This window comes from Sphaeramia orbicularis, chromosome 6 (genome assembly GCF_902148855.1).
Source record: "Sphaeramia orbicularis chromosome 6, fSphaOr1.1, whole genome shotgun sequence".
Lineage (NCBI taxonomy): Eukaryota > Metazoa > Chordata > Actinopteri > Kurtiformes > Apogonidae > Sphaeramia > Sphaeramia orbicularis.
Genome location: NC_043962.1, coordinates 11,111,319 through 11,124,310, shown reverse-complemented (window position 1 = coordinate 11,124,310; position 12,992 = coordinate 11,111,319). Strand labels below are relative to the sequence as shown.

Sequence of the window (12,992 nt, the reverse complement as noted above, 5' to 3'; positions counted from 1 at the left end):
GTGAATGAATGAGCTGTATTTGGAAGGAAAATGTTAATATAATAATATAATTAATAATATATGTACCTTCATGAGTTGTTTTCCTTGTAGACAATCAAGTACCTATTTTCTTATTTACCCTTAGTCAGATCCAGAACAGCAGAAATGTACATGTCATTGAAAGTATTAATACTCTAATATTAAAAGTTTTGCATTTGAAACCTCATTTTAAACCCATAAAAACCCAAATATACACCAGTGACCACGAGCATCTACTGATCTAAAATATTTAATAACCTTAGACCCACTAATCCTATCAATACATGTAAATAATTGGTGTAAAATACAGTTTGTCGTCTTTTCATGGTCATCAGATATGACCCATTTGGATGTTCAGAGGCTCTGTAGTTACCATGGAAACACCATCATCTTCTACAACATTGATTCACCAGTAAAACCCATGGAGTTGGATCAATGACAGTGGATGGAAACACTGGGTTTATGTTCAATTAATGATAGATTTGCTGTAAAAACTCATGTTTTCTACATTTTTTTTTTGGTATTTTGATATAATAACCTTTGAATTAACTCAAATATCTAAATGAAATACAGGAAATTAAATATAAGAAAATACATGATTTACGGTGAAAAATGCAAAATATAGAGGATAATATTAGAACAAATGGTGATAAATCAATTAAGAAAGGTTAAATAGAGAGAAAAATTCATCTGGGACAGTGGATGGACACACTGGGTTTATGTTCAGTTAATAATAGATTTGACTGAAAAATGAGCTTTTCTTCAGTTTCCTCTGTTTTGGTAGAATAACCTTTGAATTTACTCTGAGATTGCATGAACATCTAAATTAAACGTGGGAACTTAAATATAGGAAAATACTTGATTTACAGTGAAAAGTGAAAAATACAGAGGATCATATTATAGTAAATGGTGATAAATCACTGAAGAAATGTTAAATAAAGAAAAATTAATTTGGGAACTGTCACAAAATTAGCACTGGATCTGTATGGGTTAACCTCCTGAGATGCATGAAAGTAAAAGTTTGGGCTTTTTTTAAAATTTATTTATTTTTTTTTTACGTAGAATAATTATCTTGATTGGAAATAGCGTAGTGCAACAGTTTTTATGGAATGTCTTTTGCAGTGGACAGCGTTTTGTGTTTTGTTTGTTTTTTAATTTATAAAGACCCAAACATCCACCACCAGTGACCAAAAGCATCTACTGATCTAAACTGTGTAATACCTGTTGATCCACTAATTCTATCAATACATGTAAATATTTGGTGTAAAATACAGTTTGTCGTCTTTTCATGGTCATCAGATATGACCCATTTGGATTCAGATTTTCTGCTGATTTACTGTGTTTGTCCTATTTTAATGTGTTTTTTACAACTTCATAGTGTTGGTGTCCATCCAGTTCAGAGCTGTGATGAAAGTCAAATAAATCTTTACCAGTGGCACACTTTTTTTTTTCTTTTCTAATATCTTTTTGTTATAATTAAGGCTTAAAATCAATACAAAATGGTTCTTAAATGAGGTAACTAGTTCAAGATAACAAATGTGGTGATTGGTAAGTTGCACTTTGTCAATTTCTTTCCACAAAACTCTGCAGAAGTAACAATTTAAAGGGTTGTTTTGGTAAATTTTCCTCCGCTGGACCATGCCCCCGGACCCCCCTAGTGTTGCTAGGTTACCGACATAGCACCACTGCTGCAAACATTTCTGGGGAAACTATTATTGCATTAAACATTTTAGATCTGTGAATGTTTTCAGTGCATGTTCGGGTCTTCATGGGTTAACATGGTTGCACTTCTGAACCTTCTGTAAAATCCTCAGCTGTCATGAAGCAGTAAAACACTGAAGCCAACCTCTAAGTGTTACTTTAAGGTGTGTGTTATGTGCAGTGGTGTTGGATGGAGGGATGAGGAACTGTGTGTTAATGCTGAATGAGTTAAATGTTCAGCGGCTCGACTGCAGATACTGAGTCTAATTTAGGAAATGATTGGTCTTATAGAAACGATGGTGAAAGGAAGAACCCATAACATCACAGTTTAAAACATACATCTGTTAAATTCTAATTATAGGAGAGCTGCAGATTTATTCCCTCTGGAACACCTTATAATTATATACTTTTTAATTCCATTCATTTGTTTACGTTTAACAGTGATTAGTGACTTGATTTACTATCAGATATTTGTGAGAAGCTGCTTGTTCATATTCTGAACCAAGTCCAGTCTCACATAAAACCAGACACTGACAAACTGGAAGTGGATGAAGCTTCCTTTCAGAATAAAAGTAGTAATTAGGTCTCCTGCAACATTCATTAATTCACTAAAAAAAACCATGTAGTTTGATAAATGACTGTAGTTATAGACACTGGTTTTATATTCAGTTTATGATATATTTTGCTAGAAAAAAAAATCACTCTTTCTTTTTTGCCTTGTTTTTAGACTCTTTAGACCAGGGGTGTCAAACTTACGTTAGTTCAATTCCACATTCAGCTAAATTTGATCTACAGTGGGCCGGACCAGTCAAATAATAACATAATAATATAGAAATAATGTCAACTCCAAACTTTCCTCTATATTTTAGAGCGAAAAAAGTAAAATTATGTGATCAAAATGTTTACATCTATCAACTATCCTTTAAAATAATGTGACTATTGTGAACAAACTGAAATTTCTCAAGAAAATTAAGTGCAATTTTAACAATATTATGTCTTAGTTTATCATTTACACATGTAAATTACAACTTACAGACCCCAGCGGATCAACAAATACACAAAACGTTTAATAACAGGCAGAATATGGGAAAACTTGCACTTCAGACATTTCAAAGTGTTCATATTTGTTCAGCTTATTTGCATTTTTGTGAAATGATAGTTTTTTTTAGTGTAAATACAGTAAAATGACATGAAAATTTTTACATTTACAAAGAGAAAAAATTGGAGGTGTGAGTATTTATAGGTTATTCTGATAGTATTTTACTGATCTGACCCACTTGAGATTAAATTGGGAAACTGAGCTAAAATGATTCATATTTTCTGTGTAATTTTTGCATTTCACAAATTCATCCCAGGGTCAAGATTGGACCCTTATTTCATTATTAGCAAAATTTCATGTACATACAAGCAAATTTGCCAAACAGAAACCCAGCTTTGTAGTCTTTCAATCTTACTTAAAATCCTACTTGGACACTCTTAACTTCTGCACTGACCCTAAAGCTGTGAAAACTAAAGCCTTATGTAATGAATTTAAGTTGTAATTATTTTTTTTTTTAAATATTGTTTATTCTTTTACTTTTATTTATTTAATTTATTTACCTATATATTTATTTATTTATATTTAATTTCTTTCTGCCTTACCTTGAACATGTATGTTTTTTTTCCCTCCATGTTCTGTTGTTCTATTTATATAGAGGGAATGCACATACGTCACTTTCCCCCTGGGCCACGCCCCTCTAAGTCGGACTGAGTGGCAAAAACAAACCGGCTCAACATGGCGGAGCATAGCAGTAACTACAGCGAGACCAGGAAAAATGTGGAATATAACATGAAATTAAAGACAATTAGACTGGGCATGGATCTATATGAGCTACCAAACAACAAGTGGTCTACGAACATTGATATGTGGACAGAAATCACATATCCTGACATTTATATGAACCTGATTTCAACGCTAGGAAAATCCCCAATGCAAAGGCTGAAAGCATCCAAAAGACACAGAGTTGTTGACATCCTCGTCATCATTAATTAGAGGATTACAGCTGGTGAGTGCTTTAATTCAACATACTATTGTTTTGGAGGTTTTCTGTCAGTGCAGACGTATTTTCTTGGCGGTGATTTCCGCGGTAAAGGCCCAGCAGTAGTGCTCACAGTTCACTACTGATTTACTGGAGTTGAACCCTTAGTATTGACCCAAGTGAGTGGATGATCTACTGGTACTGTGGAGATTTAAGGAGAGTTCACATCAAATACTGGATTGGATTTATATAGCGCTTTTCTAGACACCCAAAGCGCTTTACATTATTGATCCATTATTCATTCACTCTCACATTCTCCCTCTGGTGGTGGTAAACTACACCTGTATCCACCTGTGTACACCTGGGGCAGACTGACAGAAGTGTGGCTGCCAATTTGCGCCAACCACCAAACATTCACACGCATTCATCCACCAGTGTGAGTAGCACTGGAGGCCAGGAGGGTGAAGTGTCTTGCCCAAGGACACAGCGGACTGACTAGGACATATTGGGATTTGAACCGCCAACCCTTCGGTTATCGGCAACCCACTCTACCACCTGAGCCATGGCCGCCCCAAATACTGGATCCAACACAGCTACAACAGCTTTGTGCTAGAGTACCCCCTTATTTGGAAAACTAGGTTAGCCTCAGTTTAAGCTAGTTTATAAATCATGTAGAACACAAGGTTCAGAATCACACAACTGAAGACACAAACGTTTCAGTTCTGAAATATAGAACTAAATGACAGATGCTAACATTAAGAGCTTTACTAAGAAGTAACGTTAGCCAAAACCATATGTAATTTAAGGTATGATTTTACACAAGAATACAGCATAAATTAACGTTACCTGACACGAATCCAGGTTTCGTTGTCTGGATTCCAGTTATTTCTATGAACTGCAGTGATCCATCTGCTTCTTCTGTCTTTGGCTTTAGGTCGCCGCTAAAACGATAGCTCCGAGTGCTTTTTAAACCTATTTGTGCATTCAATGGCACAACAGCTCTATCCTCATTTTTCAGATTGTTCTAAAGTTTTCGCAGTATTCAAGCCAAAGCAGCTACCCATTTCCCTCTTTCTACCACTCAGTGGACGTATTTTTTATTTTTTCAACTTTATTTAAATATCAATTTACAAACTGTCTAACATTTAACATATAACACAATACATATAAGAGAATACAGATATTAAAAAAAAAAAAAAAAAAAAAATCAATATATGCACGAAATACATTTTTCAATAATTCATATACAAACAAACAAATAAATAATAAAAAAATAAATACATGAGTAATTTCTCACCTAAAATTTTGTCAAATATCAGAGGAAACATTAAATAATTTATCATAACTAACAAGCAATGTCCTTTTTTAAATTTTTTTTTATTTATTTATTTTTAATTATTGACAAGGGTTAATGATTTATGAAGTGAATTAAACTCAGTGGGCGTAACCGTGGTGACTTCCGCTAGCGGTGACGTCACATGCGTACACTCTATAAGACATTATGTAAATAAAATTTCCTGCCTCACCTCGAGCACTATGTTTTTCTCCATGCCGTGTTCTGGTCTATGTATACGGCATTATGTAAATAAAGTATGAGAAAAAAAAAAATCTAAATAAAATTTTGGAAAAAGAAAATAATTTGACTTTTATTTGAAGGACAAAGTAAATTTTTTTTTTACACTGTAACTGATTACTATTATACCAACAGATGAATAATTGTACATATTTTTGACATTTTACAACAATTTAATACAATCTAAATCAGCTTTATTTGCGGTCTTCATCAGTTTGACTTTTATTTTGAAGGCCAGTATAACCGGAAGTCCTGTCCCGGTGCACCGGTCCGTCTTCTGCAGTTCAACCCGGGGCTCGGTTCTCTCAGTCGGTGCAGTTCACGCCAGTCTCAGGTCACAGACACACGAGTGGAGCTGCAGCAGTACTGACACTACCCACCTGTCCAGGGGGGCGGACTTCTGTGAGGGACTCTGCCGACGAAGGGTGACTGAAACCCGGACTGAGCAGGAGGAGCGCACCGGGACCCGAACCTGGACCCGTCCGTCCCCTCTGAGTCCCGGGCTGGTTTTAATGGACTGCCGGTGTAAGTAGCTGACAGACGCACTTTTCTGCTCCTGAGCGTGAGTGCACGACTGAGCGCCTCTGGGGAATGTTCTTCTGACATGGGTTCATATGTGACTTTCAGCTGCAGAGTCTGGATGTGTTTGTTTTTAATTTATAATGAGTTGTTTTCTGCAGCTGATGGTGAATTATTGATTACTGGCTGTAGGTGGTTGAGGTGCAACAGGTGACAAGGCCCCAAACAATGAACCATCCATCAGAGCACATTAGTTTGCAGAAGTAATTCCTGCAAATATTGAAAAAATTACAGATTATGACTTTAACCCTTTCATGCATTCTGGTCACTCCAGTGGACAGTTTTTCTCCAGCTGTTCTCTTGTATATTCATGGGTTTTGTTGTTTTAGTTCCATATCAGCCAACACAGTGGACGCTTATGCACCATCCCATAATACACTGATCTGATACCTGATCTGCAGAAACATGTTTGAGTGTAAATCAATAATTTGTTAGAATTTTTTTTTTTTTTTTTTTTTTTGCATATTATCTCCATGAAAAGAGTAATAATTAGCCTTAGAATATGTTAAAATGTGAGAAAACATCAGATTTTATTTCATTGTTTTAATATCAATTTCTGATATTGGGTTTTAAACACGTTTCTTTACTTCAAAAATTAAATGCATGGACATTTTTGTAACTCCATTGAAAAAAAAACAACAACTTGATCACATTGTTGTTTTTTTTCCATGCCTATGGAGGAATAAAAACACTCGAAAAAAAATCTTAACTAAGGTTCTCATAATTAATGCATGAAAGGGTTAATTGAACTGGTTTTCTCTGAGCATCTGTTAGATACAGACTTAATTAACCCTTTCATGCATAGTGGTCACTCCAGTGGACAGTTTTTCTCCAGCTGTTCTCTTGTATATTCATGGGTTTTGTTGTTTTAGTTCCATATCAGCCAACACAGTGGACGCTTATGCACCATCCCATAATACACTGCAATTCATACCATTACTGTAACTTTGCTGTTCTTGATAAACCTGATCTGCAGAAACATGTTTCAGTGTAAATCAATAATTTGTTAGAAAAAAAAAGTTTTTTGTTTGCATATTATCTCCATGAAAAGAGTAATAATTAGCCTTAGAATATGTTAAAATGTGAGAAAACATCAGATTTTATTTCATTGTTTTAATATCAATTTCTGATATTGGGTTTTAAACACGTTTCTTTACTTCAAAAATTAAATGCATGGACATTTTTGTAACTCCATTGAAAAAAAAACAACAACTTGATCACATTGTTTTTTTTCCATGCCTATGGAGGAATAAAAACACTCGAAAAAAAATCTTAACTAAGGTTCTCATAATTAATGCATGAAAGGGTTAATTGAACTGGTTTTCTCTGAGCATCTGTTAGATACAGACTTAATTAACCCTTTCATGCATAGTGGTCACTCCAGTGGACAGTTCTTCTCCAGCTGTTCTCTTGTATATTCATGGGTTTTGTTGTTTTAGTTCCATATCAACCAACACAGTGGACGCTTACGCACCATCCCATACACTGACACTCAGACCATTAGTGTAACTTTACATTATGTTCTTGATAAACCTGATCTGCACTAACATATTTGAGTGTAAATCAGTTAGACTGTACTGAACAGTTTCTTTTAAAACATTAAAAAGTATTTTTTTTCTTGCATATTATCTGAGTGAGTAATAGCTAGTATTATAGTATGTTCAAATGTGAGAAAACATCAGATTAGCAGCATTAACAAAAAAAAAAAAAAAAAATATTAGTTTTCACACAGTATGACAGTAAATACATGTTTGTTTGCTTCAAAAATTAAAAGAATGATGTCCAGCTGAGTGAATATTTTTGTAACTCAATGAAAAATAGGTTTATAAAAACATTTCAATCGCATTGTTTTTTTTTTTCATGCCTAAAGAGGAATAAAAACACTCAGGAAAAAAAAAATCTTGACTAAGGCTCTCATAATTCCTGCATGAAAGGGTTAAAGAGAATTCAGTTGACTCATACAGAACAAACTGATCTGAAATGATTACTAACTTTTCATCCACTAATCCTATCAATATATGGAAATAATTCAGGTAAAATTAAGTTTTTTTGTCTTTTCTTGGTCATCAGATATGACCCATTTGGACATTCAGAGGTTTCATAGTGAACATTAATTCACCAGTAAAACCCATGGAGTTTGACCAATGACAGTGGTTGTAGAAATTTGTTTTTATGTTCAGTTAATACGATAAGAGATAAGATAAGATATTCCTTTATTAATCCCACAATGGGGAAATTCACAATGATATATTTTGCTCTACAAGTCACTTTATCTTCAGTTTTTGATACAATATGCTGCAAAAATCTAAATCTTACCAAGTGTATTTTTCTCATTTCTAGTCAAAATTTCTCCTCACACTTAAAATAAGACAACTTAATTCAAGATTTTTTGCTTAATTCAAGATTTTTTGCTTAATTCAAGATTTGTTTTGCTTAATTTAAGCAAAAAATCTGTCAATGGAACAAGTGAAAATTGTCTTGGTAAGATTTCTTGAAATAAGGTTTTCCAGATCTATTGTGTAAAAATAAGTTCTTATATCTTACTGAAAAGTTTATGTTCAGTTAATGATATATTTTGCTGTACAAGTCACTTTATCTTCAGTTTTTGATATAATACACTGCAAAAATCGAAATCTTACCAAGTGTATTTTTCTCATTTCTAGTCAAAATATCTCCTCACACTTAAAATAAGAAAAGCACTCTGAGAGCACAGACCTCCGCCAAGACAGACCTGCCACCCCTGATCACCACCAAAATTGAATCATTTCTTCCTTGCGCCAGTATCAACATTTCCTGAAAATTTCATGAAAATCCATCCATAACTTTTTGAGTTATCTTGCTAACAAACAAACAGACACGCATGCAAACACACAAAGCAAAGTGATCACAATACCTCCTGGCAGAGGTAATAAAACGGCTTAATTCAAGATTTTTTGCTTAATTCAAGCAAAACAATCTGCCAATGGAACAAGTGAAAATTATCTTACTTAGATTTCTTGAAATAAGATTTTCCAGATCTGTTGTCTAAAAATCAGTTCTTATATCTCACTGAAAAGTTCCTCTTTAGGTGGTTATGTCTTATTTTAAGTGTGATGAAGTACTTTGACTAGAAATGAGAAAAATACACTTGGTAAGATTAAGATTTTTGCAGTGTAACCTTTGAATTTACTCTGAGCTTGTATGAACATCTACATGAACAGTGAATTCAATCAAAAAATCCCTGATTTACACTGAAAAACCACAAAATGCAGAGTGATAATATTACAATAAATGGTGATAAATCATTAAAGAAGATTTAGAGAAAAATTCATAAAAGTAGTTCTGGGTCTTCAAGAGTTAAAATTAAATATGATTTTAATTTTCCAGCAAAAAACACAAACATTTCACCAAGTAGATCTTCTTAAAAGTGATACCAAACTGATGTCGAACTCAGTATCTTATATAAGTAACGTATTTAGTTTTTTTCAACATTTCTCAGAGTACGACAATTAGTGGTCAGCAGCAGCGGTTGTAGTAAAAACTGAAAATATGTCCAAACTTGGAGCCGATTACCTAAAATGTTCAGTTGTTGGTTGAACGGGACAGAGCAGCACAGCCAACAACCTGGAGGGGGCGGAGTCATGTGCATTTAAAGGGCCAGCGCTCAAAACCACCTTTCTGGTGTCATTACTCAGAAATAGGATTGAAGATGGAACTGTGGAGTTGAATTAATGAAGAATTCAGACCCAAGCAGAGCATTTACAGGGTGGGGAAGCAAAATTTACAATGAACATTTAGTTGTTTTTTCTCAGCAGGCACTACATCAATTGTTTTGAAACCAAACATATATTGATGTCATAATCATACCTAACACTATTATCCATACCTTTTCAGAAACGTTTGCCCATATGAGTAATCAGGAAAGCAAACGTCAAAGAGTGTGTGATTTGCTGAATGCACTCGTCACACCAAAGGAGATTTCAAAAATAGTTGGAGTGTCCATAAAGACTGTTTATAATGGAAAGAAGAGAATGACTATGAGCAAAACTATTACGAGAAAGTCTGGAAGTGGAGGAAGCAACAAAAAACGTACCAAAGCTTTTATTAAAGCTCTGAAATCCAAAATCCTAAAGGATCCAACCAAATCCATGAGAAAAATGGCAATTGAACTTGAGGTAGACAACAAGAGCGTTAGAAATGCAGTAAAATATGATTTGAAGTTAAAATCTTACACAAGAACACCAAAACACTTGTTGACAACAGCAACAAATCCAACTTTAGCAATTTTTGGGAATCATGTTTATGGCCGCCTTCTAGCCCAGATCTAAACCCTCTGGATTCTGCTGTTTGGGGCGTTTTAGAACATGCTACCAATAGAACATCACACAGCAATGTGGACTTTCTTAAAGATACTATTAAAGAAGAATGGGAGAAGTTGTCACCTGAATATTTGAGGAACACTTGCGCAAGTTTCAGGAAGCGTGTGAAGGCAGTTATTGAGAAAGAAGGAGGACACATAGAATAAAAACATTTTCTATTATGTCAATTTTCTTGTGGCAAATAAATTCTCATGACTTTCAATAAACTAACTGGTCATACACTGTCTTTCAATCCCTGCCTCAAAATACTGTAAATTTTGCTTCCCCACCCTGTACAGTTTATGTAGATCGCAGGGAAATGTTTGAAAATGCATAATTCCATCTAAAAAAGCAAAATATCACTCCTTTAATCGTTCCATGAGCTCCAATGGCAGTAAAATCATGTGTATGAAGATACATGTGCAGAAGTTTTAGCTGTAAAGCTTTGCATTAACCATGTGTTAGTGCTATAAAACAAAGACACCCCCCACCCTACCCCCCCTCCAGTGTTAATTTGTGCACTCTATGTGAACTGGCTCTGGTCGTCCTGTTGATTCCTCCATGCAGCAGGTGGCTTCTCGTCTTCTGAGGCCTGAAACCCAGTCAGGCAAGAAGCCTCGCATCTTCAAACCCCCAGTTGTTGCAGATTAATGTTTCAGTAGCAGGATAAACTTTCACTCAATTTGCACTTGAGTAATATAATGGATTAGACTTCATTAGAACTGGCCTTAGGTCCAGAAGTAATGAGCACTTCCCCACTTTTAATAAACTGAAATGTGGATGGTGTTTGGAGGCGCAGGAGGAGATTTAATGAATGTGTTGTCATCAGCACATTCACATGGATTATTTTGGATTTGAGGTAAATGAGCGCTTGAATTGTTGCAAGCAGCTTACAGTTGAGAGTTTTATTCAGAAGCAGCGTAAACAGTCGAAGGTTCAGAGGTCGCAGACTTACTTCAGGTTAAGAAAAAAAGGACTCAGGTGATCCAAGAACACTGTACTACATTTACATAAATTTACATTTATGCATTTAGCAGAGGCTTTTTTCCAAAGCGACTTAACAGGAGAAAAAAAACTCCCACTACTACCAGTGCAGAGTTTACATACTGGGACTGTGTCCAAAAATGAACAAGGTCAACAATTTGTTTGTGGAAAGTGAAGGTTAAAAGGTTAGGTTAACTCACTTTATTATCCCTGTAGGGAGTTTGAGTCTGTGCATTTTACTCATCCTAAAATATTCAATCCAATCCATTTTTATTTTATTATTTATAATTACCTCCGCCAAGGAGGTTATGTTTTTGCCAGGGTTTGTTTGTTTGTCTGTTTGTCTGTCCGTTAGTGTGCAACATAACTCAAAAAGTTATGGACAGATTTTGATGAAATTTTCAGGGTTTGTTGGAAATGGGATAAGAAAGAAATGATTAAATTTTGGTGGTGATCGGGGGTGGGGGGGCCCACGGGGGGCCCATTTCCAACAAACCCTGAAAATTTCATCAAAATCTGTCCATAACTTTTTGAGTTATGTTGCACACTAACGGACAGACAAACAGACAGACAAACAAACAAACAAACCCTGGCAAAAACATAACCTCCTTGGCGTGGGGGGGGCCCACAGGGGGGGCCACTGATCAGCCTTGGCGGAGGTCTGCGCTCTCCGAGTGCTTTTCTTGTTTGTTTATTTATCGCAAGATGACATGAGAAGTCATTCCATAAACATGGCAACGAACGTAAATATTGTGTTGTTTTACAGATATATTCATTATTATTATTACATATTACCCCTCTATCCCGTACTAAACTAAAAAATGATTGGATGTCCTGTAGGGGTATAAGAAAATATCGGTTCTGCAATGTATCGCAGTATTTCATTTCACAATACCGTATCGATATTAAAAAGTACTGTATCAATATTTTTAGGTATTTATTCAAATGCAGATATTGTAGAAGTTCATTTTTGTTTTTTGTTTTTCTTTTTTGTTTATGTTTTATTTATTATTATTTAACACTCTTTTATTAAATAATGTTAGTTCCTTTGTTAGGATTGTACAAAAATAATGTTCTGTTAGTTCTGAACTAATAGAACATGAACATTTGAACAGGATCTTAAACTGGAATGTCTGTGAAACATAATTTAAGTTTGAACACAGGAACATTTTGTGATATAGCATTAGATCCTGTTGTGATCAAATAAAAATGTGTTTAGTATTTGTGTATATTTCTGGTGTAATTCAATTCTTCAAGGAAATAATCATTTAAAAAAAAGAAACAAAAAAAAATTGCCTTTTTAACCCTTTCATGCATACTGGTCACTACAGTGGACAGCTCTTCTACAGCTGTTCTCTTGTATATTCATGGATTTTTTTGTTCTTTTTGTTGTTGCTGTTGGTTTTTTTTTTTTTTTTTTTTTTACACATATCTTTATTAAAGTTTTATGACACTACATATCTTTTCTGACATGAATTGGTAACATTATGTAGATCTCTCCTGAGTATAAACCCCCAGAATCACAAGCCTTCTCCATAGTTTTCACACAATTTATCAGTAAATACATGTTTCTGTGTGTCAAAAATTAAACGTGTGGTGTCCAGCTGAGTGGACAGTCTTACAACTTCATGAAAAATAGGTTCATAAGAATTTTTTTTTTCATTATTATTTTTTTAATGTATTTTTTTATTAATTTAAAAAAAATATATATATATATTATTTTTTTATTTTTATTTATTTGTCAGAAGAAAATTTTCAGTCGCATTGTTTTTTTCATGCCTA

General features: G+C 34.4%; 1 protein-coding gene across 1 annotated transcript in view; it reads left to right on the top strand.

Moving 5' to 3' along the window:
* The first annotated feature begins 5,633 nt into the window (after positions 1–5,633).
* Positions 5,634–12,992, top strand: part of LOC115420571 (protein-methionine sulfoxide oxidase mical2b-like) — a 323,437-nt gene continuing 316,078 nt past the window's right edge. The window contains 1 exon segment of the mRNA XM_030135922.1: positions 5,634–5,835. The gene's annotated coding sequence lies outside the window, so the exon portion shown is untranslated.